The sequence below is a fragment of the Aquarana catesbeiana genome, linkage group LG10 (assembly GCF_042186555.1).
Source record: "Aquarana catesbeiana isolate 2022-GZ linkage group LG10, ASM4218655v1, whole genome shotgun sequence".
Taxonomy (NCBI): domain Eukaryota; kingdom Metazoa; phylum Chordata; class Amphibia; order Anura; family Ranidae; genus Aquarana; species Aquarana catesbeiana.
The window spans coordinates 134,241,025-134,266,768 of NC_133333.1; the positions used below are offsets into that span (position 1 = coordinate 134,241,025).

General features: G+C 44.9%; 1 protein-coding gene across 3 annotated transcripts in view; it reads right to left on the reverse strand.

The window, feature by feature from the left end:
• The window catches only part of LOC141110907 (sulfotransferase 2B1-like), a 138,288-nt gene that overhangs the window by 63,521 nt on the left and 49,023 nt on the right, over positions 1 to 25,744 (reverse strand). The window contains exon 1 of one of the 3 annotated variants that reach the window (XM_073602693.1): positions 17,809 to 17,908. The exons of the other annotated variants lie outside the window; for them this stretch is intronic. The gene's annotated coding sequence lies outside the window, so the exon portion shown is untranslated. Of the gene's footprint in view, positions 1 to 17,808; positions 17,909 to 25,744 lie in introns of those variants that run through there. 3 annotated transcript variants of the gene reach the window in all.

Below are 25,744 nucleotides of genomic sequence, written 5' to 3' on the forward strand. Positions count from 1 at the left end.
GGTGAATATAGGGCAGGAGACACCATGCTGGGGAGGTTATTGAAGGGCAAATATGTATGAAGGACCTAAAATAATAATTACATAAAAATCCAGCATGCATGAGAACAAAGGGGACATTCACAGCATATTACAATCATGGTAATTATGGAATGAGGGAAGAAATACAATATATTAGCAAACATTCAATACAATAAAATGTGATATAAAAGGATAAAAATCTTACCTTCATATACTCCTTCTGCAGGACCTGGATGATGGCAGAACAGGTCTCTGGGATAATGTTCCCCAGAGCCTGGGGGGAGATGCCTGTCGAGAACTTCAAGTCCTGCAGACTTCTCCCTGTGGCCAAATACCGCAAGGTAGCGACCAGCCTCTGCTCCGGAGTGATGGCTTGCCTCATGCAGGTATCCTGCCTGCTGATATAGGGGGTCAGCGAAGCCAACAAACGGTGAAATACGGGGTCCGTCATCCTGAGAAAGTTCCTGAAATCATCAGGATTATTCTCACGGATCTCACGGAGCAAAGGCATATGACAGAACTGGTCACGCTGAAGCAACCAATTCTTGGTCCATGAACTCCTCCCCACCCTGTTCATGGACTGGACTTGTGTCAAGGTCAGGACCCCAACACCAAGCCCCCGCACAGCACGAACTCTACGAGGAGTATGCATACGAAACATGGCTAGAAAACGGTCGGCTGCTCAGAACGAAGTAACAGAACGCACTGAAGAACAGCAAGGCCTGTGAAGAGCGACCTGAAAAACAGCAACGAGCGGACAAGATGGCACAGAAAACTCCAATACGAACTGACTGCACGCACTGAAGAGCAGATACAAACCCACAAGCACAAACTGAACGTCAGAAAACGATCTGAAAGCCACGAGTCTGAAAAAGCGCGAATCGTCTCTCACCAAACTTTTACTAACACGAGATTAGCAAAAGGAGCCCAAAGGGTGCCGCGCTTGGTTCTGAACTGGCCTTTTCTAGTCTCGTCGTACGTGCTTGACGTCACCGCGTTCTTGGCGATCGGAAATTCCGACAACTTTGTGCAACCGTGTGTAGGCAAAACAAGTTTGAGCCAACATCCGTCGGAAAAAATCCGAGGATTTTGTTGTCGGAATGTCCGAACAAAGTCCGACCGTGTGTACGGGGCATTAGTGTTTTGAGAGCGGAACAGACGTGAATAGCTCCCTACCATATAAAAAATGTGTCTATAAAAACAGGGGATGCCCTGCAAAGTATGAAAAAATCTGGGACAGGTGGCTCTCAGAGTCTGACACATGTACTGATCCAATAACATAACCTCCTCTTGAGTTGGAAAACTACCAAATAATACCATTGTACCAAACTGACTTTGCACACAATGTATATCTTATAAGCATCACCTTGATGATATGATTAGTTATGTTATATGATTTATGCATAATGCCATACCCCTTTGGTCTCTTCTTTTTGTATAAATGTGCCATTGTATTGCCACAAAGTACCATGCATGTATAAACTCTGTGTACATTGTTCAATAAAACAAGTTTTGAATTGAAAAAAAAAAAAATATAGTGCACTATAAATAATTCTAGTGATTAATTAGTACATTTATTCATACAGATCCTTGTACCAAAGCTAAAAGTCGGACATTTGAGGAGGAATGAGGGACAGAGGAAATTGGATACAAAAGAGGGGTAGCGCCTTCAAATAAGGGGCTGTTTAGGATTATGCTTAAGCATTGAGAGTATTGTTAATTCTTTATTGTTCCCTCTTTCATGCCACAGTTATCTAGCAATCCCTAGAGAGTATAAGTAAAGGAGATTTTTGCAGTTATCTAGGGATTGCTAGGAAGCTAAGGCATAAGAAAATGTAGCAACAAAAACCCTACAAGAGTCACTCTGTGAAGGTACAGGTAAACGGAATAGTAAAGGGAAGACATAAAACTTAAAAAAATATAGATTGTATAGATAAAATCATTCTTACACCCCTAGCCGTAAAGGGTAACACACAGAGGAACCCTCAGGGTATAACTCATCTGTAAATTCATCATCAAGCATTCAGGTAGACCGGATGATTAAGCTGATTAATCGTAAGATGGACCACAGTGGGACAGTAATTGCAGAGCTCATGCACCATGGGGGAATATGCAGTCTCCTTTTGAGAACGGGGCCCACAGCTGTCAGAATACATTGGCCAGTGCATGCAGCCACCAAACAATAAAGGTTTTCCAGCATGTCCCTTCGACAGAAGTTGATCAAATGATGAGCAGGGCTTCACACACTACTGAAGATTCAGCCAGTCCCTCGTGAACCAGCCAAATTTCAATGTATAGCCAGCTTTAGTTACAATGAGTTGTGGTGTGCTGCAATGCACCAGTGCTAGCAAGATGCAAAGGGTGCCAATAGCAATGGCATTGCAGTACACCAACATAAACATCATGTTTTCATGTGTTACGGGCGACAGCAAGGTCCACGATGTAGCACAAATTCACACCACATGACATGGAAGTGAATGGGAATTTATTTTTTATTTTTAAATCACCTAAGCTCGGTTAGGTTGTACCACCTTCTCGACCAGAGCATTTTTTTTTTTGTTATTCAGCGCTACGCTGCTTTAACTGGCAATTGCACAGCTCTGCAATACTGTACGCAAATTACATTTTTATAATTTTTTTCACAAAAAAAGAGCTTTCTTTTGGTGGTATTTGATCACCACAGGGTTTTTTATTTTTTGTGATATAGTCAAAAAAGACCTAAAATTTTGGAAAAAAAACAATATTGCCTTCCCCCAATTACGTCATATGTGACGAAACCAGTAGGACGGGATGTACGTACACCACCTCGCATGCATGGTCACGAGTAGGGATGAGCTGAATACCCCCCCGGTTCGGTTCGCACCAGAACTTGCGAACGGACCAAAATTTTGCACGAACGTTAAAACCCCATTAAAGTCTATGGGACCCGAACATTCGGAATCAAAATGCTAATTTTAAAGGCTAATTTGCATGGTATTGTCCCAAAAAGGGTTTGGGGACCCGGGTCCTGCCCCAGGGGACATGTATCAATGCAAAAAAAAGTTTTAAAAACAGCCATTTTTTCGGGAGCAGTGATTTTAATAATGCTTAAAGTGAAACAATAAAAGTGTAATATTCCTTTAAATTTCGTACCTGGGGGGTGTCTATAGTATGCCTGTAAAGGGGAGCATGTTTCCCATGTTTAGAACAGTCTGACAGCAAAATGACATTTCAAAGGAAAAAAAGTCAGTTAAAACTACTCGCGGCTATTAATGCATTGCCGGTCCAACAATACACATAAAAGTTCATTGATAAAAACTGCATGGGATTTCCCCACAGGGGAACCCCGAATCAAAATAAAAAAAAAAACTGGTGTGGGGGCCCCCCTAAATTCCATACCAGGCCCTTCGGGTCTGGTATGGATATTAAGGGGAACCCCGCGCCAAAATAAAAAAAAAAAAAAAAAGGCGTGGGGGTCCTCAAAATTCATACCAGACCCTTCAGGTCTGGTATGGATTTTAAGGGGAACCCCGTGCCAAAATAAAAAAAAAATGGCATGGGTTCCCCCCCAAAATCCATACCAGACCCTTATCCGAGCACGCAACCTGGCAGGTCGCAGGAAAAGAGGGGGGGACGAGAGAGCGCCCCCCCCCCTCCTGAACCGTACCAGGCCACATGCTCTCAACATTGGGAGGGTGCTTTGGGGTCCCCCCCAAAGCACCTTGTCCCCATGTTGATGGGGACAAGGGCCTCATCCCCACAACCCTTGCCCGGTGGTTGTGGGGGTCTGCGGGCGGGGGGGCTTTTTGGAATCTGGAAGCCCCCTTTGACAAGGGGACCCCCAGATCCCACACCCCCCGTGTGAAATGGTAATGGGGTACAAAAGTACCCCTACCATTTCACAAAAAAAGCGTCAAAAATGTTAAAAATGACAAGAGACAGTTTTTGACAATTCCTTTATTTAAAGTCTTTTTCTTTCCATCTTCTTTCTTCTATCTTCTTTCTTCTATCTTCCTTCGGTTTCTTTCTCCATCATCTTCTTTCTCTGATCCTCTGCTTCTTGCTCCAGTGTTCTCGTCCGGCATCTTCCTCCACAGTGTCTTCTTCCCTTCTTCGTTCTCGGGCCACTCCGCATCCATGATGGGAGGCTCCCGCTGTGTGACACTTCTCGTCTTCTGACACTTCTTAAATAACGGAGGGCGGGGCCACCCGGTGATCCTGCCCCCCTCTGACGCACAGGGACTTGGCGGGGACTTCCCTGTGGCATTCCCTGTGACGTCAGAGGGGGGCGGGGTCACCTGTTACGTAACCCTCACAACCAGCGGCCAAGGGTTGTGGGGATGAGGTCCTTGTCCTTATCAACATGGGGACAAGGTGCTTTGAGGGGCTACCCCAAAGCACCCTCCCAATGTTGAGGGCATGTGGCCTGGTACGGTCCAGGAGGGGGGGTGCTCTCTCATCCCCCCCTCTTTTCCTGCGGCCTGCCAGGTTGCATGCTCGGATAAGCGTCTGGTATGGATTTTTGGGGGGACCCCACGCCATTTTTAAAAAAATTTGGGCGCAGGGTTCCCCTTAAAATCCATACCAGACCTGAAGGGTTTGGTATGGATTTTGAGGGGGGCCCCCACACCATTTCTTTTTAAATTTTGGTTCGGGGTTCCCCTGTGGGGAAATCCCATGCCGTTTTTATCAATGAACCTTTATGTGTATTGTCGGACCGGCAATTCATTAATAGCCGCGAGTAGTTTTAAATGACTTTTTTCCTTTGAAATGTCATTTTGCTGTCAGACTGTTCTAAACACGGGAAACATACGCCCCTTTACAGGCATACTATAGGCACCCCCCAGGTACGAAATTGAAAGGAATATTACACTTTTATTGTTTCACTTTAAGCATTATTAAATTCACTGCTCCCGAAAAAAGGGCTGTTTTTAAAACTTTTTTGCATTGATACATGTCCCCTGGGGCAGGACCCAGGTCCCCAAACACTTTTTATGACAATACCATGCATATAAGCCTTTAAAATGACCACTTTTGATTTCTCCCATAGATTTTTAAAGGGTTTTCCGCGGCTTTCGAATTTGCTGCGAACACCCCAAATTGTTCGCTGTTTGGCGAACTGGCGACTAGCCGATGTTCGACTCGAACTCGAAGCTCATCCCTAGTCACGAGTCAGCCATTTTAACTTCTGGATGTCGAGGATCATAAGTGTTTGGAATGCTAACCAATGCTCATTTTTTATGCTGGAAAATGTGAATGCACCCACAATTGTTTTAATAAATCTTTCTAGTGTTTATTTTTAATGGCACGGTTTTACTGGAGCTAATAATGCTTTATGGAAGCACTTCCTTGTTCTATTTGATGTCGATCTCCCCCTATCACTTTGGCTGGTGAGCTGGGATACACACAGATGTTTGTTGACCACTCTAACAGGAGGTCACACAAGATCTAGTAAGCAGAATTTGTGTATCAGAGGTGCCACTGGGTTCACTTTAGGATCTTCCTTCTATCACAGCGGTTGTGGGACTACAATTTTCATTGGACTTTGGGACTTTTTCATATTAATAATTTTACTATATTTTTACAGCGCTGCACTATTTTGGTTTATATTTGTTGTGTTTTTTGTATCATGAACACAGTGTTCAGCTGCTTTTTTAAGCTGTTTTTCAAGTTTTTTTCTAGCGTAGATGTATTATTTAATTTTAATACTTGGTTCTGTGATTTCCCTGGCTGTGTAATACTTGTGTGGCTGGTTCTGTGATCTCCTTGGCTGTGTGACATGTGTGGCATTTTTCCTCAAAATATGGGATCTGACGAGGGTGCTATACATGATTTCCCATAAAAATGACAGAAATGCAATACTCTTCTTTATAAACCACCTGTGGAGGATCCACCTCCTTTTCACCAAGGGGAGGGGGCTGTGGAGGGTTTTAGAAGTTGGGGGTGTCAAGCAGGCCTTGGCGAGGGGGGGTAAGAAGATAATAGGGGATGTGAAGGATACTAATGGGAAGATAGGACAGCTGCGAAGTATATTAGAATATGGTGGTGTCAGACAGGCCTTGGTGGTGGGTAGATGAGGTTATTAGTGAGATGACTGGCCTTAATGAGTGTGTGAAATAGACAACAGAGATGGCAAATACTGGGGACTGAGATTGGGTGATATGGAAGGATGATGGAACCGGCAGGAGGAAGCATTGACTGGTCTTGGGTTAGTGGTTGTAACACTGCAGATATAGATATGGCTGTGATAGTACAGGTACTGAAATGGCGGTGATGGTACTGGCGCCAATATGGATGCAATAGTATGAATACCAATAAAGCTGTGATGATGCTAACACTAATATGGATGTGATGGTATGGACATTGATATGAAATATTTGGTCTGAGCTGATCTTATCTCTCCTCTTCCAGCACCGACACTCTGTTCTGTTGAAGCTCTCTACTCATCTCTAGTGTCCATCTCAGCTGCACTCTGAATATACAGCGGGGATGACTCTGCAGATCCTCATCCTCCTATACAGGTGAGTCCTCACAGAGGATCATAGGGCATAGTTGCCAACTGTCCTGATTTGCCCCTGGAAATATGCTTTGTTAGCCCCCTGGGCCGCTCTGATTCCCCATAAAAAGGAACCAGCATCTGCCGCAGACAGGGGCCTTCCATAAAAACATGGCCGAGGGCCGACTTTGGAACTGCACATGCGCTGCTCGGGCAAGCTCGGCCGTTCGGGCTCGGGCGAAGGGGTGCATGCACAATGACATTATGGTGCCGCCCTTTTATGAATGAAGTGAGCACACACGACCCCCCTGGGGACACCAGTAAATAGAGCGGCCAGGATGTGAGCCCAGGGACCAACCGGGACAGGACTGAAGGTGATTATCACCCCATCTTCTGTACACAAGCCCTCCTCACCTCCCTGTGTGTGTGTACTGAGCAAACCACACTGTGTAGTGTACTTACCTCACTGACATCCCTCCCCCATACACAGAACATTGTACACATTTATGGTGTCATGGTTATGCGGTAATCTTTCTCTGTCAGCTTACTTGCTCCTCATGTGTTCAGACTAAGAGGCCAGCCACTCACACCTGGCTGGTTTATAACCTCTCCTCTAAGCATGGCCCCACCCCAGGCCCTATCAGGGAACCCTATATTAACCTGTGCACTGCAAGCCAGCAGTGCTGATCAACCATTGTGTATCCTCTGTGTGTTTGGCTTCCTGTTCCTGCTTCCCGTGTGCTCTATGTTTATTTCTGTTACTGACCTTGGCGTGTTATCAACTATTCCTGTCTGCTCGTGACCCTGACCTTTGGCATGTCCCCGATTATCCCTGTTTGCCTGTGACCCTGAACCTTGGTGTGAACTCTGTTGTGCTTGTCTGCTTGTGGCCCCGACCTTGGCTTATTCCCTTACTATCCCTATCCTCCTGTTGCCTAGTGTGGGTGTGAGCTGGGGGACCCTGGGGGTCGTGACCTGGAGCCAGTTGCAGCCCAGTCCATCCTCACCACTAGAGGCTCTGGTGAACACCTGCTGGCTCTTAGACTTCATGCCCTAGGGAATCTTACGCTCTAACTCCGATGGGATCCATGTTGGTGTTCCAGTGGCCCTGCCTTCCTTACCACCCTGACTCCCATCCACAGCAGTCAGCCGTAGGGTCCACTAACTTGCGGTGCACTCCTGATCCCAACGGTGTGCATCTGTCACCTAGCCTCAAGGTGACCCGACAGTTTGATCAGCCATGGACCCGGCTGATGGGCCGCTACCCGTAGATGATCCTTTGCAGGGCTTAGTTCGCAGACTTGAGACCCAGGAATTGCATCAGACCCAGGTGATGCGATTCCTTCAGGATTTGGCATCCCGTTTTGAACAGCTTCAGGCCTCATTAGGACCCCCGGTTCAACAACCTCAACCACTATCTGCTGCTGCACCTATCGCACCAGTTGCAGCCACACATTCATTACAACTGCCAGCTCCGGCCCATTTCTCTGGGGACTCCAAGGCTTGCAGGGGGTTCCTTAGCCAGTGCACAATTAATTTCGAACTTCAGTCCCAAAGTTTCCTGAGCGATTGGGCGAAAGTAGCCTATATTATATCCCTCCTGTCCGGCGAGGCGCTAGCTTGGGCTGCCCCTCTGTGGGAACTGAATGATCCAGTGGTTTCTAGCCTGTGTGATTTCTTGAAACTTTTTCAGAATATCTTTGAGGAACTGGGTCATGTCTCCTCACCGGCTAGTGCTCTTTTACGTCTCTGTCAAGAGTCCGCTTCTGTGGGACAGTGCTCTTCAGTTCCGTATCCTCACCGCCGAATTGAGCTGGAATAATGAGGCCCTAGTTGCAACCTTTTTACATGGCCACTCTGATAGAGTGAAGGATGAATTAGCAGGAAGATCCCTTCCTGCTGATCTGGACGGTGTCATCACCTTGTGTAACCAGATCGATATTCGCTTTCAGGAGAGGGCCCTGGAAAAAAGACGCCAGCACTCCCTGTTCCTTAGGCAGCCTGAGCTCCCAGTCCCTTCTCTTCGATCCGAGGAGCACCCCCTGCCTGCTGAGGAACCTATGCAGCTGGGCTGGACCAAGTTATCTCCTGAAGAACGCGCCAGGCACAGAACTCTGGGCCTGTGCCTCTATTGTGGGGCCAAAGATCATTTTCGTGACATTTGTTCTCTTCGTCCAGAAAAACGCTCGGGGCTAATACATCTGGAAGGTGGAGTATTAGACCCTGAAATATCACCTTCACCTTCTCGTCTTCTTCTTTCTGTGTTCCTTCATGTCGGTGCTTCCTCTCGTTCGGTCTCGGCACATTTGGATTCTGGAGCCGCTGGCAATTTCATGGATTGGGAAACTGCATCTTCCATGAGACTTACCCTTTTGCCCCTTTCAACACCATTGGTGGTCTTGGCGATTGATGGCACTGTTCTCCCAGGGGGCCCTATCTGCTTCCAGACCCTCCTTGTTAGGATGTCGGTAGGGACACTCCACCAGGAGTGGATATCCTTCCTCGTCTTACCTCAGGCTTCATCTCCTATCATATTAGGTCTTCCTTGGTTACGGTTCAATTCTCCACACATTGACTGGACTGCTGGACGGATCTTGGCTTGGGGTCTCTCCTGTTCCTCTTCCTGCCTACTCAAGGTTACCCCAAAAGAGAAACTTCCTGTTGCCACCATCCCAGTATCTTCTGCTCTTCCCGCTGCATATAGCGATTTCTGGAATGTCTCCTGCAATAGTCGGGTTGAGGCACTCTCTGGGTCGTGTGGCACTCTGGATGAGGAGCCCACCTGTAAACTTGAGCTGATCATTCACTCCAGTTTGCATAGCCATTTACCTTTGCCTGTCCTTGGACGCACACCCAGGCTGACTCATCCACCAGTTCCACAGTCGCTACACCCTGTGATGCGATTCTGGTGATCGCTGCACCTGGCAATGCGGTTCAGTCGGCCTCTGCACCAGTTCAGCCTATGCCCAGTGAAGCTATCCAGCTTGACTTCTGTGACACATTATTTTCTAACCAACCTGGGCTCAGGGATCCACTGACTTCTTCCCAGTCTGATGATCCTGTGCTGGATGTCCAGCTCATCTTTAAGGGTCTGGGGGACCCTGCTCAGACTCCTGATGGTCTTCTTATGCCCTTACCCATTCCTAAGAAGCCTTTTACCCTCAATAAGTCCTCTCGTCCTCTCCCTACCTCGGTTTCCGTTTCTAAATTGAGGTTAGTCAAGTTCTGGATTCCTGTCGCCATAGAGGCATTCTTCAGTACCTCGTACATTGGGAAGGGTTTGGTCCTGAGGAGAGGTCTTGGATCACTGCATCTGAGATCTTTGCACCTCGTCTGTTGAGGAGGTTTCATCTGGAGTTTGCCTTTAAGCCTGGGCCCAGGTGGGGGGAGGGGGAGGCCTCATAAGAGGGGGGTACTGTCATGGTTATGCAGTAATCTTTCTCTGTCAGCTTACCTGCTCCTCATGTGTTCAGACTAAGAGGCCAGCCACTCACACCTGGCTGGTTTTATAACCTCTCCTCTAAGCATGGCCCCACCCCAGGCCCTGTATTAACCTGTGCACTGCAAGCCAGCAGTGCTGATCAACCATTGTGTATCCTTTGTGTGTTTGGCTTCCTGTTCCTGCTTGCCGTGTGCTCTACGTTTATTTCTGTTACCGACCTTGGTGTGTTCTCAACTATTCCTGTCTGCTTGTGACCCTGACCTTTGGCGTGTCCCCGACTATCCCTGTTTGCCTGTGACCCTGAACCTTGGCGTGAACTCTGTTGTCCTTGTCTGCTTGTGGCCCCGACCTTGGCTTATTCCCTTACTATCCCTATCCTCCTGTTGCCTACTGTGGGTGTGAGCTGGGGGACCCTGGGGGTCGCGACCTGGAGCCAGTTGCAACCCAGTCCATCCTCACCACTAGAGGCTCTGGTGAACACCTGCTGGCTCTTAGACTCCGCGCCCTAGGGAATCTTACACTCTAACCCCGGTGGGATCCGTGTTGGTGTTCCAGCGGCCCTGCCTTCCATACTACCCTGACTCCCATCCGCAGCAGTCAGCCGTAGGGTCCACTACCTTGCGGTGCACTCCTGATCCCAACAGTGTGCATCTGTCAGCTAGCCTCAAGGTGACCTGACACATGGCTTGTGTGAGAAGCCTCTGCTGTCAGCTGTGTCCTTAGTCTCTGACCATCTCTATCATGTCCACAATCTCTGACTCCATCTCTTGTAGTAGGTCTGCAGTCTTTGGTATCATGTCTGCAGTCTTTGACCATCTCCTGTATCATGTCTGCAGTCTCTGAACATCTCCTGTATCATGTCCACAGTCTCTGACCATCTCCTGTATCATGTCCCCAGTCTCTGACTATCTCCTGTATCATGTCCCCAGTCTCTGACTATCTCCTGTATCATGCCCCCAGTCTCTGACCATCTCAACAGCTGTAGCTTTAAATTGACTTTGTAGGTGATTTGACATTGTTGGTGGGGGGCTTTGAATTGAGCAGATGTGGAAGCTCATGGAAAGTCCACTTAAAATGGTGACAACAGTGAAGTATGCCTGGGCAATGTGCATCGACACACCAGATTATAGTTTAATTTGGAAAAGCATGTGATATTGATTAACATGTAGGAGATAGGAGTAATAAATTCCCCCACACACTGCATACAAATAAAAAAAACCTCTAACAGCTAGCCTAATAGTTAAACATATCAAAATCAAGAAACACCGAAAGGCAACACTAAAATAAACAAAACTCTGAGAAATCAATAAGAAGATGCACACAACAACTGATTCATAGTTTTTCAGCTGTTAAAGCTTAGCTACTTTTTTTCTACTGATTTGGGTCTTTTCCCCTCTATTTTGAGATTATAACTTTTAGTTTAGGGTGATCAGAGTGTATTAGGCAGTAGTTGCTGACAGTTCAATGCCTTATTTTACATTAGAAAAAGCAAGTGAACAAATACCTGCGCTAACTAAAAAAGAACAATAAAAGCAGCCAACATAGTTTGTAGATTTCATCAAACACAAAAATATAAAGTCAAAATGCAGCGCTTAAGTGAAACAAATATACAAATAAATGAGAAGTAAAGATTACGTGAAGCCTCCACCAAACTTCAGTGTGCAAAAGACAAGCACACCACACCCACATGCTATCAATCTGCTTACCAGAAAGATATGAAAAGCAGGTGATGTGATCATATGATGCAAAGGGTCGACAGTAGAACCGAATGGCACACTCCATCATGGGCAGGCAGATCATGGAAATAGTCAGGTCATCACATATCAGAAGAACGAATTTCGCCGTAGTACGGTCCCGCCCCTCTCCGCTCTCCTCTCACGTGTCTCCTGAGTCCTGACATCAGCGGGGAAATGTTTACATTTATTTGTATATTTGTTTCACTTAAGCGCTGCATTTTGACTTTATCTTATTTTACATTACCTCACTGCACCAAAAAAAAAAAGAAAAAAAACTGAGGACCCAAAACATCACACACCCCAAACTCCATACTGACTGACAAATAATAAATGAAACAATACAAATTAAGAAGACAACTAAACAAAAAAAATGGAGGCTTGAATCTACCACTCTGGGACTACCCAGGCCAGGAACTTTCTGCTAGATTATATAGAGGGGTTGCAGCACAGAGAGCTTGGATTAACCACTTCAGCTCCAGAAGGTTCCCCCCCCCCCTCCTGACCAGGCCATTTTTTGCAATACAGCACTGCGTTACTTTAACTGACAATTGTGCGGTCGTACGACGTTGTACCCAAATAAAATCGATGTCCTTTTCTCCCCACAAATTTTTTATGCTATAAACAAAAAAAGACCGTCAATTTTGAAAAAATAAAACAATATTTTTTACTTTCTGCTATAAAACATATAAAATAAATGTAAAAAATTGTATTTCTTCATCAATCATCAATTTAGGCCAATATGTATTCTGCTACATGTCTTTGGTTAAAAAAATCATAAAAAAGCATATTTTGATTGGTTTGCGCAAAAGTTATAGCGTCTACAAACTATGGAATGGATTTAGGGACAATTTTTTACTAGTAATGGCAGCAATCAGTGATTTTTATTGCGGTGGACAAATCTGACACTGACCAATATAGTGATCAGTGCTAAAAAAAATGCACTGTCACTGTACAAATGATGCTGGCTGGGAAGGGGTTAACAGGGGCAGTCAAAGGATTAAATGTGTCCCTAGGGGGTGCTTTATAACTGTGGGGGATGTGCTTTGACTAAAGGAAAACAGAGATTCGTGTTTCTGCTTAGCGGAAACACAAGATCTCCATTTTCTCCTCTGGCAGAACGGCGGTCTGCCTCTCTCCAAACGATCTCCAGGTTCACAAGAGATATCGGGTCCACCACACCTGCTGATTGGCTCCTGCTGAGAGTGGGTCTTCGGCGACACGCGCACCCCAGACCAGGAAGAAAGGATCATAATTTTGCACTTAAGGGCCGCCCTGACACAGTATATGTACTTTGGGCGGTCCTTGGGTGGTTAAGTGGTGCTCAGACTGCCATATCTGTAAGTGATTATAGTTTAGTTTTTATCTTTGCAGCTTCCAATTGAGCCCTCTCTGACATCACGGCTGCAGGGCAAGTCAGAAGTTTCAGTGCATAATCTACAAGGTGCAGCCAGTGGTCCAACCTGGACTCACTTTGCCTCGTGATTGTGCAGATCAGCCCTGGAGACCTTAGAAATCAGCTGGTTCAGGAGCCGCCTATGAGTGCTGTCTGCAGCTGGGCTTGGCTGCTATGTTCAAAAATAAAAACAAACCTCCTATAAGGCTCCATTCACACTAGCGCGTTTTTTGATACATTTTGCATTTTGCAGAAATGCATGGGAATTTTTTAACATGGGTTCCTATGGAACATGTTCACATCAATGCCTTTTTGTATCTCTGCATTTTTGGAAAGGGTCAGGGACTTTTTTTCATGCAAAATGCAGCGTTTTGCATGCAATAGAATTCAATGGACAAGCATCAAAAACGCAAGTGCAGCGTTTTTACAGCGTTTTTGATGCGTTTTTGCCGTTTTTTTTTTTTTGACTGTATACAGTCAAAAAAAAACTGTAAAAAAAAAAAAACCGCAAAACGCGTAAAAAACGCCGCAAAAACGCTGTAAAAACGCTACAAAAACGCTGCTCAAAAACGTGGCAAGCATGAAAAAAAAACCTCCAAAAACGCTCAAAAGCAACATGCATAGGTGTGAATCCAGCCTTAGGGATGAGAGGATCAGAGGTGCATTGGTCATAACAGGTGATCTTGCCATTATCAGGAAATGTGCTATTATGTGCTTCCTCTGGAATGGCCTGGTGACAATAGAGCAGCTATTTTACTCTTGTATCTATGATCTAAAAGGTTGGGCACCCAATAGTTGTACTTCTTGTTGATAACCAAAATTCTGGGATCCTTATACAAAAATCTGAGCATAAAGCCCCTATTCAATACAAATTGTCTACAGCAGAGGAACCTGATCCCCACTTCCCTCACTCCAATCACTCTCTCTACCCATGTACAATGAACAACTCCCAGGGTGCTCTTCTCCATTTCCTCTTTCTCCTTACCACCAGCCCCTGCTCCCATTGTGGAAAGGTGGGCAGCCTATGGCGGTAGGTTTTCTCCTCGAGGCAGCTATGCCTCGAGTGCCTTGACTATGATGAAATAAATATATTGAAAAAATGGGCTGCTGAGTATCTCTGGCAAAGCAGAGGAATTGTAGACATGGTTGGCCTCTCCTGTGTGCAGCCCAACCACTGTATGCAAAGAATGCAGAAAAAAAATAACAACACACACACGTGATGCACCAAAGATTATCGGTTATAAATAGGGTTTTCAGCATTGTACCGAAAAAAAAAAGTGCAAAAATTGGTAGCCGAAAATGCCCATGATTATGCCGCGATTTTACCGTGATTTGCTGCAATTTTACTAGGATTTTGCTGCAGCTTTACTACAATTTTACCTTGCTTATGGTATGTTTTTTTTTCTTTATTGTTTTTATTGAAAAGGTTTTCATAATACAAAATAGAGTACAAAACTGTACCACTTATGGTATGTTTTTCATAGGTCACATGACTCAAAAAAATCATCAAAATAGCAATGCGGGTGCATTTTTGATGCATTCGTGCTGCAATTTCAATGCATTTCAATGGGGAGGTGCGTTTTTGGTGCAGTTTTTTTTAACTGACCAAATATGCACCAAAAATGCAGCAAGCAGGATTTTTGAATACTTCAAAACATATGTAGCACCCTCTAAGATAGGTAGGTGCTAGAGTGAGGATTTTTGGTAGGTTCTGCCAGTGCAGGTAAATTTAAGCAGGCCTATGCTGCAAGCTAGGCCTGTTTGTTTTGATCTGGGGCAGAGAGTGGTTAGTGTAGCAGTGGGTGTGACCACCTGTACTTTGGTTCTGAGGCGCCTTCCCTGCTTCCAGTGAGAATGTTCTGGAAGAGGGGCAGGGCTTAGAACTGGAGTGGCAGGCAGCTCATGTGAGGCGCTCTGACCAATCCCCAACTGGAATTGGCAGGGGGCAAGCCTCCGATATAAGCTGAGGTAACAGGCCACTGGGTGGAGTTGTCGGCTGGGAGAAGTGAAGAATGGAGTACTAGACAGCAGCAGGAGGGCATCCCCATCTGGGGGGTGCGCCGATCGCGGGAGGAGGCCCGGGAGGGCTGTGAGGGAACTTCACCTTTACACAGTCATTGGTGAAATCTTCATCATTACATGGTCATTGATGAGGAATTCCTGGAGCGGAGGGGCAGGAGAAGCTGTCGGAGCATACAGTCCGGTTAAGTTCTTCACCATAGACTCGGGGCAGAGAAAGGTCGGTGAGTGCACCACAGTGGAGTGCTGGATGTGGAGACATGCCATGGAGTCCTTACATGGTCATGGACGAAGTCCTCATCATTACACGGTCATTGATGAGGAGTCCTGGAGCAGAAAGGAGACTGTGGGGAATAGTGCCAAATCGATGCAGCCCGATGGCACAGGATTTGCAAGCTGGGCTACCTGGGAACAGTAGTCCACCATTCAGCACATGCTATTAAACTACTAGGCCTCCGGTAAGAGGTACTGCAGGCCTCTGGCCTAGTAGCAGCAACCAATCAGAGTCAGCATTAGAGACTATTCAGAGTGGGATCTTTTGCATATAGAAGAGGATGTAACAAGAAACATAATGTGCTACAGAATAAGTTTGTGCAGAAGGGAAGGATTCCTGGGAGCAATAGTCTGCAGGAGTTAAGCAGAGCAGGAGCAATAATCTGCATGGTGATGCAGGGAGGAGACTGTAGATGTTAAACATGTGCATCATTTCTTCAAGGCTCAACCAATGTTCTAAACTATAAATATGATTGCAAAGTAATTTGATCTATGGGCATCCCATATACCCCTTTCCCCAACCAAGTTATATCCCCCCAATAAACAAAAACAAAACAAAGCAAATGACTGTTCATTGTCTCTGAGGTGATATATGAAGGTCTGGCAGCGGGGTGATTTGGTGGATGTTAGTAACTAGTAGCAACACACTGCTACACATATATAGTTTTTTTTTATAGTTTTATAGTTAAAATATATATACACTTTAAACTTACCTAAATGCCAGGCAGATTAAAATAGATACAAAAAAAAATCTGTCTTTCATTTGATGGTGAATAATGAATCTATCAGCTAGTTGACAATGAATATAAATTCCGACCATTGTTTTTTTATTTTAATAGACAGACAAAAGTGCTGGCATTCACTACTGTACAAGGCAATGTGACTGCAACATTTGCAGTAATGTATTACCAATTTATTAACCAATTTATTACTTATGTATTATGTATTACTATTTGATTTAGTTGTACTCACCCTGAGGTACAATTCAATCAAATGAAACAATGAAAAAAGCACCCTGGAAGCTTGCTACTACCAAATTACATTTAATCAAAAATGTGATGTTTTTACAATTCATCAACTGTCATGATCCTTTTAAATAACGCAGCCGCTAACTAGACACCTGTAGCTCCACATGAATCACTCTTATTATCTATGGCTATTGCTCTTTATACTTACATTTTACTATTTAGTTATTTATATTATTGAAACACATGGTACTTTGTGGACTTAAATTATAGTTCAATAGCATGATGTAGTTACAGAGATATGTTTCTATTATTTCTATTGCATAGACCTCACAAAAAGTAAAACAGAATGGTGAGACCACTGGTTTTATGGTATGCAGATCTCAAACTTTAACCACATAATACCCACCCACCGCAGATATACTGCGGCAGGGCCACCACCCTGCACCAGATCACGTTCCTAGTACGTGATCTGACAGTTTGGGGTCTGGGACGACCTGCTCCCGCTGTGATTATGCACAGCGGGAGCCCAGTGGTGGGTACCGCGGACTCGATGTAACCGCCGATTACACCGGACACAAGCAGAATGATGATCTCCCTATGTACACAAGGCAGATTGTCATTCTTTCAGTAGAGAAGGCATTGATCCTGCAAAGCAGGGACATGGATCTTTGCCTTTCCCTAGTCAAAGCACCTCCCCCACAGTGAGTAAGCACAACCTAGGCACACAGTTAACCCTTTGATCCCCCCTGATGTTAACCCCTCCCCAGCCAGTGTCATTAGTACAGTGATAATGCATATTTTTTTTTATCACTGATCATCATATTATTGTCACTGGTCCCCAAAAAGTGTCAAAAATGTCAGTTAGGTGTTCAATTTGTCCGCCACAATATCGCAGTCCGGCTATAAGTCGCTGATTACTAGTAAAAAAATAAAATAAATAAATAAATAAAAAAAGTATCCCATAGTTTGCAGACAATATAACTTTTGCGCAAACAAACCAATATACGCTTATTGGGATTTTTTTTACCAAAAATATGTAGCAGAATACATATTGGCTTAAATTTATGAAGACATAAGATTTTTTTACATTTTTTTTATTGGGTATGTTTTATAGCAGAAAGTAAAAAATATTTTTTTTTTCAAAATTGTCTTTTTTTGTTTATAGCGCAACAAATTAGGTGATCAAATACCACCAAAAGAAAGCTGTATTTGTAGAGGTTATTCCTTATTTGGGCACAGTATCGCACAACCACGCAATTGTCAGTTAAAGAGACGCAGTGTCGTATCGCAAAAAATGGCCTAGGTCATGAAGGGGGGTAAATCTTCCGGAGGTCAAGTGGTTAAACACGAAGATCACCAATCCTTGACAGGCAGACGAACCCCTTATGTGATATAAAGGGTATCTATACACCAGAACAGAAAATGTAAATGTATTGTGCACCTGTAATTGTTGGCTTTGATAAGTATGCAGTTACAGCGCCTACCTGAATCTGGTGACACCCTCTATCCAGTATGACACACACGAATAGTGGTGGAAAAGCACAGCCTGACTTTAATTTTGTCAGCTGAAATTGTAATCAGAAGGGCTGGCACATGTCTCTCTCTTCTATAGCTATCCCATAGTTAAACTGTGTAGGGTATTTTGGGTTGGTTTAAAGTCCATTTAGCTACATTGCTGGCAAGTTGATAGGAACAGTGTGTCATCTAATTGCAGAAAACAGTCTTTGTGAAATAGTAAGCAACTGCTGCCACATAGCAAGTGAAAATGGCAATTTTTCAAAGTGGAAGAGCTTTGCAATAGACGTACATAACAGGCAGCATAAAAAATGTTTCTGATGTGGCTACATTAATATAATGCAGGTTACCAGTTATTAGATGTGGTGGCTGATTTCGTTTTCAGAAATTTTTTAGCAAGTACAGAAAATTTCTATTGATCTTGCCAGAAACACAGTGTCCTTGGCACATCCTATCAGCTGAACAGATCCCAGTCCCATCATGTAATGGAGCTAAATAAAGGCAGTGACAACCTGTGTGACAATCATGGCTCCATCCATAGATACAATGGAAAAACGAGTGTAGCCACAGAGGGACAAGAAGTGTGTTATTCACAAGATTATCACCTGAAACTAGAGAGAAAAAAAATGCTAATGCATCCACCATGTCCAAATAACCTGCAATATCCTCCTTTTTTATTGGGGGGGGGGGGGGGGGTAGATATGTTCTAGTGCTCCAATATTTCCTATAACTAAAACTATTCATTTTGGGAAGTGATGGGGAAATTGCATATTACATATTTCCTTATTAATAATGTGGCTCACTAAAGGATTTTAAGCCTCCAAATCTTGGTTAAGAAGGCCATATAAGGACATAAGCAAGAGTAATGCCCAAAAGAAAAATGAACGTAGGGCTTACATGACTGGGTTAACAGGGGTACATAGGAGGAATTGTAATAGGTGATCTTATTGGTGAGAGTAGGGGGAAGAGGAGGAGTCAGTGGTAAAGTAAGTGGGGGAAGTCCCTCCCCAGCGTCAGTGTGTGCAGAGCAAGCAGCTTCCCACCCTCTCTCCCAATGTTAAATTTGGGTTCTGTATTTGTGCATCCTTTTCTTACAGAGATCTATTTCCAGGATGTCGTGGCAGTCGGCGGGTGTTGGTCATTGCAGGTGAAGGAAGAACCCCCCCCCCCAGATAAGGTGAATGCGAAACTCATCGATAGTATGGGCCCGTTGGTGGTATTTCAGCTAATATTATTTAGCTGGAATTTGATGAAAGGGTGCACTGCGGGCAGTTTTGGGTTTTCTCCGAGCTAGCTTGTCAGCTGGAGGCCTATTTTCAGTTAAACGTACCGCAGTGCATGTTGATGATCGTTATGGTGATGCTGGGGGGGAGGTATGGCCTGCATAGACCAACATTACCAGTTCTGCTACGGCCGATAAGCACTCCAATCTGGTGTGGTCTCCTTTAATGGGAAGGAAAGGGGGTAATAAAGGTTGGAGTGGGTTGGCTTGGTAAGCAGTGGGTTATGTAACATCTGTTGTACTATAGTCGTGGCTTTACCTTATGCTTCCCAAACAAATGTTATGGTTACCTGACCAAGTCCTTGAGGGGTCATATTGCAAATGGAGTTGGCTTGGGGGTGGTATATTCCTTATACACAAGTCTAAATACCACAGCCCAAACTGGAATAGGTTAGTCTCATCCAGAGCTTCATCATGTGACATGCAAGCGTCTGGTCTGATTGCCTGGCCATGCCTTTATGGGGTGACTCCGTGGCAAAACACATCTTTAGTTAAATATTCTTGTTATGTTTTTTTTTATCTTTAGCTATCATTACTTATAATAAATGTTATATTTATAGGTATTCGTGTTATCTCTCTTTGCACATATCGAACACAACCCCAAAAACTTGACAAAACAGGAGGTCTAACCTTTCACAAACAGCAAAGTCAAATGACCTAAGTTCATGGTTAACTTCATAGCTAGTATAATACAGTACATGCTGTAAATGTCAGCTTCCTGTATGTGAGATCAACATCAATTTTATAAATAAAAATGCTACATAACACACACAGAAGACACAGTTTCATTGGTATTTCCATAAAGCTAGTAACTCCCTAACATGGAATAGCTGTCAAATGTTCCATAGAAAGTCTTCTTACTCTTCTTTTCCTCTAAGCTAATTAGATTTTATAGGTTATCTTTCCATATATTAGCATATCAACTTGAGACAGCTGACCTAGTTCACGTAGAAAATCTTCAAACGGACCCACAAAGAAACAATATATGTATGTAATATCACAATTGACAATTTTGTAGCGAAACTCAAGAATCTTGATAACCTTTGGTACTCTACCTGTTTTATATCATTGCTTAGGTTATTAACATAGTGAAGGTGAGGGGATGTGTATATTTATTCTTTTCTTTTTTTATTTAGGGTATTTTTATGGTGCTGAGCATTTATATAGTGCTTTACATAATGTGCATTCAAGTCATTGGCTCTCGCTGCTGTCAATTAAAGCCAGTGATGAGGGTGCGAGGAATGGGGCCAAGTCCCCCTGTCTGTGTCAATAGACGAAGACAACAAGGCTCAGGAGGGAGACGGCACTAGTGGAGGGCACTTGGCAAGGAAATAACCAGGAGCGCCAGAGGGGGACCTGAGAAGAGAAGGTTCGGGGTCACTCTGATATCCCATTGCACAGAGCAGGTAAGTATAAACCTATTTGCTTTTTTTGTTTTTTTAAACTAAGTATTTACAATCACTTTAAGTACTTTTTTCAGCACAGGTTTATTTTAAAAGGCGAGTCTAATACTGACACTTACATTTTTGGGAGTTGTTATCTAGTTATTCACGTACGGGCATCTTTAACTCTACATAGAAGTAAAAATAACCTTTTACACTATATTAAAGAGGAACTTCAGTCCCGTCTTTAGGCTCGATTCACACCTATGCATGTTGCTTTTGAGCGTTTTTGGAGGTTTTTTTTTCATGCTTGGCACGTTTTTGAGCAGCGTTTTTGTAGCGTTTTTGCGGCGTTTTTGCCGCGTTTTTGCCGCGTTTTGCGTTTTTTTTTTTTTTTTTTTCATTTTTTTTTACAGTCTTAAAAAAAAATTACAAAAAAAAAAAAATAAAAAAAAAAAGGCAAAAACGCACCAAAAACGCTGCAAAAACGCTGCAAAAACGGTGCACTTGCGTTTTTGATGCTTGTCCATTGAAATCCATTACATGCAAAACGCTGCTTTTTGCATGAAAAAAAGTCCCCGACCCTTTCCAAAAACGCAGAGATACAAAAAAGCATTGATGTGAACATGTTCCATAGGAACCCATGTTAAAAAATTCCCATGCATTTCTGCAAAATGCAAAATGCATCAAAAAACGCGCTAGTGTGAATGGAGCCTTAGTGCCCCCCTCCCCAACACTGCTATTATAACGCATGTGAGAATGTGCCAAAGGACTCTGCTTGGCCTATTCTTCGCCACATCTGTGCATTTCTTCAGCACATATACACAGTATATTTCCTGTGCATCTGCATTGACGGCAAAGGTTAGGAGCTTACTCAGTAGCAGTCTTTGCACATGCACTGGAAAACCTGTGCCTGTGGAGGTGGTTGGGGAAACCCATGTATATGCAGATGTGCTACAGGGCTCACTCAGGTCCTAAAAAGCTGTGGCACATGTGTCCATGTGCAGGGGAACAGGGAACACAAATGTCAATCTCACATAGATGAGAAATGTGGAAGTGCTACTTTGCAGTACAAATAAATTGCATAAATAAAAAAAATATATTATAACCCATTGTGAGAGAGGGAGGAGGCAGGGCAACATAACATTAACTTTAGGGTGAAGGTCCATTCCATAAAAACATTGCTTTTGTTATCATACATTACAAACCCACAAGCATTTTCACATGCTTTCTATTTTTTATTAATGTATTATTTTTATTTAATACAGTAGTACCATCAGTATGTAGCACCCTCTACCATAGGTAGGTGCTAGATTGAGGATTTTTTGGTAAGGAACTGTCAGTACAGGTAAATTTAAGCAGGCCTATGCTGCAAGCTAGGCCTGTTTGATTTTGATCTGGGGGCAGGGAGTGGGTAGTGTAGCAGTGGGTGTGACCACCTGCACTTTATTTCTGAGGTGCCTCCCCTGCTTCCAGGGAGAATGTTCTGGAAGAGGGGCAGAGCCTAGGACTGGAGTGGTAGGCAGCTCATGTGAGGAGCCCTGACCAATCCCCAACTGGAATTGGCAGGCCTCCCATATAAGCTGAGGTAACAGGCCACTGGGGGGAGTTGTCGGCTGGGAGAAGTGGAAAATGGAGTACTAGACAGCAGCAGGAGGGCATCCCCATCTGGGGGGGTGCGCCGAACGCGGGAGGAGGCCCGTGAGTGTACCACAGTGGAGGGCTGGATGTGGAGACATGCCAGGAAGTCTGGGAGGGAACTTCGTCCTTACACGGTCATGAATGAAGTCCTCATCTTTACACATTCATTGATGAGGAGTCCTGGAACAGAGGAGAGACTGTGGGGAATAGTGTCAAATCAATGCGGCCTGAGGGCACAGGATTTGCAGGCTGGACTAGCTGGGAACAGTAGTCCACCATTCAGCACATGCTACTAAACTACTAGGCCTCCGGGGAGAGGTACTGCAGACCTCTGGCCTAGTAGCAGCAACTAGTCAGAGTCAGCATTAGAAACTATTCAGATTGGGTTCTTTTGCATATAGAAGAGGATGTGACAAGAAACATAATGTGCTACTAGGGATGGGCTGAACACCCCCAGGGTCGGTTAGCACCAGAACATACCAAACAGGCAAAAAATTTGGCAGAACACATGAACACCGTTAAAGTCTATGGGACACAAACATGAAAAATCAAAAGTGCTCATTTTAAAGGTTTATATGCAAGTTATTGTCATAAAAAGTGTTTGGGGATCCGGGTCCTGCCCCAGGGGACATGCATGAATGCAAAATCTTTTTTTAAAAACACCTGTTTTTCGGGAGCAGTGATTTTTTTATGCTTAAAGTGAAACAATAAAAATGAAATATTCCTTTAAATATTGTGCCCGGGGGGGTGGGGGGGGGGGTGGGGGGGTTGCTATAGTATTAAAAAAAACACTGCTCCCGAAAAAACGTCAGTTTTTAAAAAAAAGTTTGCATTGATACATGTCCCCTGGGGCAGGACCCAGGACCCCAAACACTTTTTATGACAACAACTTGCATATAAGCCTTTTAAATGAGCACTTTTGATTTTTCATGTTAGTGTCCCATAGAATTTAACGGTGTTGTGGCGGCATATTGTTCAGTGTTCACAGAACATCCGAACAACCAAAGTTCGGCCCGAACTTATGCTCGGGCTGAACCGTTCGCCCATCCCTATGTGCTACAGAATAAGTTTGTACAGGAGGGAAGGATTCCTGGGAGTAATAGTCTGCAGGAGTTACGCAGAGGAGGAGCAATAATCTGCATGGTGATGCAGGAAAGAGACATACATGTGCATCATTTCTTCCAGGCTCAAAGAAGTTCTAATTTATAGATATGATGGCAAAGTAATTTGATCTATGGGCATCCCATATATATCCTTTCCCCCAACCAAGTTATATCCCCCCAATAAACAAAAACAAAACAAAGCAAATGACTGTTCATTGTCTCAGAAGTGAGATATGGAGGTCTGGCAGCAGGGTGATATGGTGGATGTTATTTACTAGTGGCAACTAGTAAATGGATAGAATGGTGCTTTTAGCTGTGGATTTTCTAGTTTTCTACCGCAGCTAAAAGCACACAATGCTTTCCTATGGCCCCATTCACACACTGCGTTTAGCTGCGTTTTGATTACATGCAGTTTGGTGCGGATATAGAAAACAGAAATGATTGCATCCAGGAGCGATTTAGCGCAGCTATCCGCACATAACCACAGGCAGGGGCAGACTGACCATTCGGTCACTCGGTCGCCGACCGAGGGCCCGACGTCAGGAGGGGCCCCATGAGCGGCTCAGTCAGCAGCGGAAAAAAGCCGCCCGCCGCACCGCACGAAAACCCCGTCCTCCCGGATTATTTCAGCTCCCAGCACCGCGGCCAGCCCGCTGCCCGAGCAGACCTCGGCTTAGGCTCAGAGAGGCTCTGTCAGCAGGGAGGGGCGGGGCAGAGAGCTCCACTGACGCTCTGACCCTGCCCTGCCCCGCCCCTCCTTATGTAGTCTCAGTCTGTTCCTAATTAGAGCGTCTCTCCTTCACTTCTGAGAGCTCCGCTCTGGACGACAAAGATCACCGCCCCTACCGACGAAAGCCCCGCCCCTACCGACGGAAGCCCGCCCCCTACCGACTGAAGCCCCGCCCCCTACCGGTGAAAGCCCCGCCCCCTACAGACGAAAGCTCCGCCCCTGGACCTCTGAGAGCAGGAGGTGAGCCCGACTGGTCAGGTAGGTCCTTCTGCCTACATTATATACACGGCCTGTAGACCCCTTTTTTCCCTAAACCATCCCTGGAAATGTTGTTTACCCCCCTGTATAGCTGTGCATTGCTGAAAGTTTAAATTTTAAAACTGGCTACCTGGTCATTTCCTGTAGTCGCATCCCCAGTCTCTGGTTATCTCCTGTAGTCGCATCCCCAGTCTCTGGTCATCTCCTGTAGTCGCATTCGCAGTCTGGTCATTTCCCGTAGTCGCATTCGCAGTCTCTGGTTATTTCCTGTAGTCGCATCCCCAGTCTGGTCATTTCCTGTAGTCGCATCCCCAGTCTCTGGTTATCTCCTGTAGTCGCATTCGCAGTCTGGTCATTTCCTGTAGTCGCATTCGCAGTCTCTGGTTATCTCCTGTAGTCACATTCGCAGTCTGGTCATTTCCTGTAGTCGCATTCGCTGTCTGGTCATTTCCTGTAGTCACATTCGCAGTCTGGTCATTTCCTGTAGTTGCATTCGCAGTCTGGTCATTTCCTGTAGTCGCATTCGCAGTCTCTGGTTATCTCCTGTAGTTGCATCCCCAGTCTGGTCATTTCCTGTAGTCGCATCCCCAGTCTCTGGTTATTTCCTGTAGTCGCATTCACAGTCTCTGGTTATCTCCTGTAGTCGCATTCGCAGTCTCTGGTCATCTCCTGTAGTCGCATTCGCAGTCTCTGGTTATCTCCTGTAGTCGCATCCCAAGTCTCTGGTTATTTCCTGTAGTCGCATTCGCAGTCTGGTTATTTCCTGTAGTCGCATTCGCAGTCTCTGGTTATTTCCTGTAGTCGCATGCCCAGTCTCTGGTTATCTCCTGTAGTCGCATTCGCAGTCTGGTCATTTCCTGTAGTCGCATTCGCAGTCTCTGGTTATTTCCTGTAGTCGCATCCCCAGTCTCTGGTTATTTCCTGTAGTCGCATTCGCAGTCTGGTTATTTCCTGTAGTCGCATTCGCAGTCTCTGGTTGTCTCCTGTAGTCGCATCCCCAGTCTCTGGTTATCTCCTGTAGTCGCATCCCCAGTCTCTGGTTATCTCCTGTAGTCGCATTCCCAGTCTCTGGTTATCTCCTGTAGTCGCATTCGCAGTCTGGTTATTTCCTGTAGTCGCATCCCCAGTCTGGTCATTTCCTGTAGTCGCATCCCCAGTCTGGTCATTTCCTGTAGTCGCATCCCCAGTCTGGTCATTACCTGTAGTCGCATCCCCAGTCTCTGGTTATCTCCTGTAGTCGCATTCGCAGTCTGGTCATTTCCTGTAGTCGCATTCGCAGTCTCTGGTTATCTCCTGTAGTCACATTCGCAGTCTGGTCATTTCCTATAGTCGCATTCGCTGTCTGGTCATTTCCTGTAGTCGCATTCGCAGTCTGGTCATTTCCTGTAGTCGCATTCGCTGTCTGGTTATTTCCTGTAGTCGCATCCCCAGTCTGGTCATTTCCTGTAGTCGCATCCCCAGTCTCTGGTTATCTCCTGTAGTCGCATTCGCAGTCTGGTCATTTCCTGT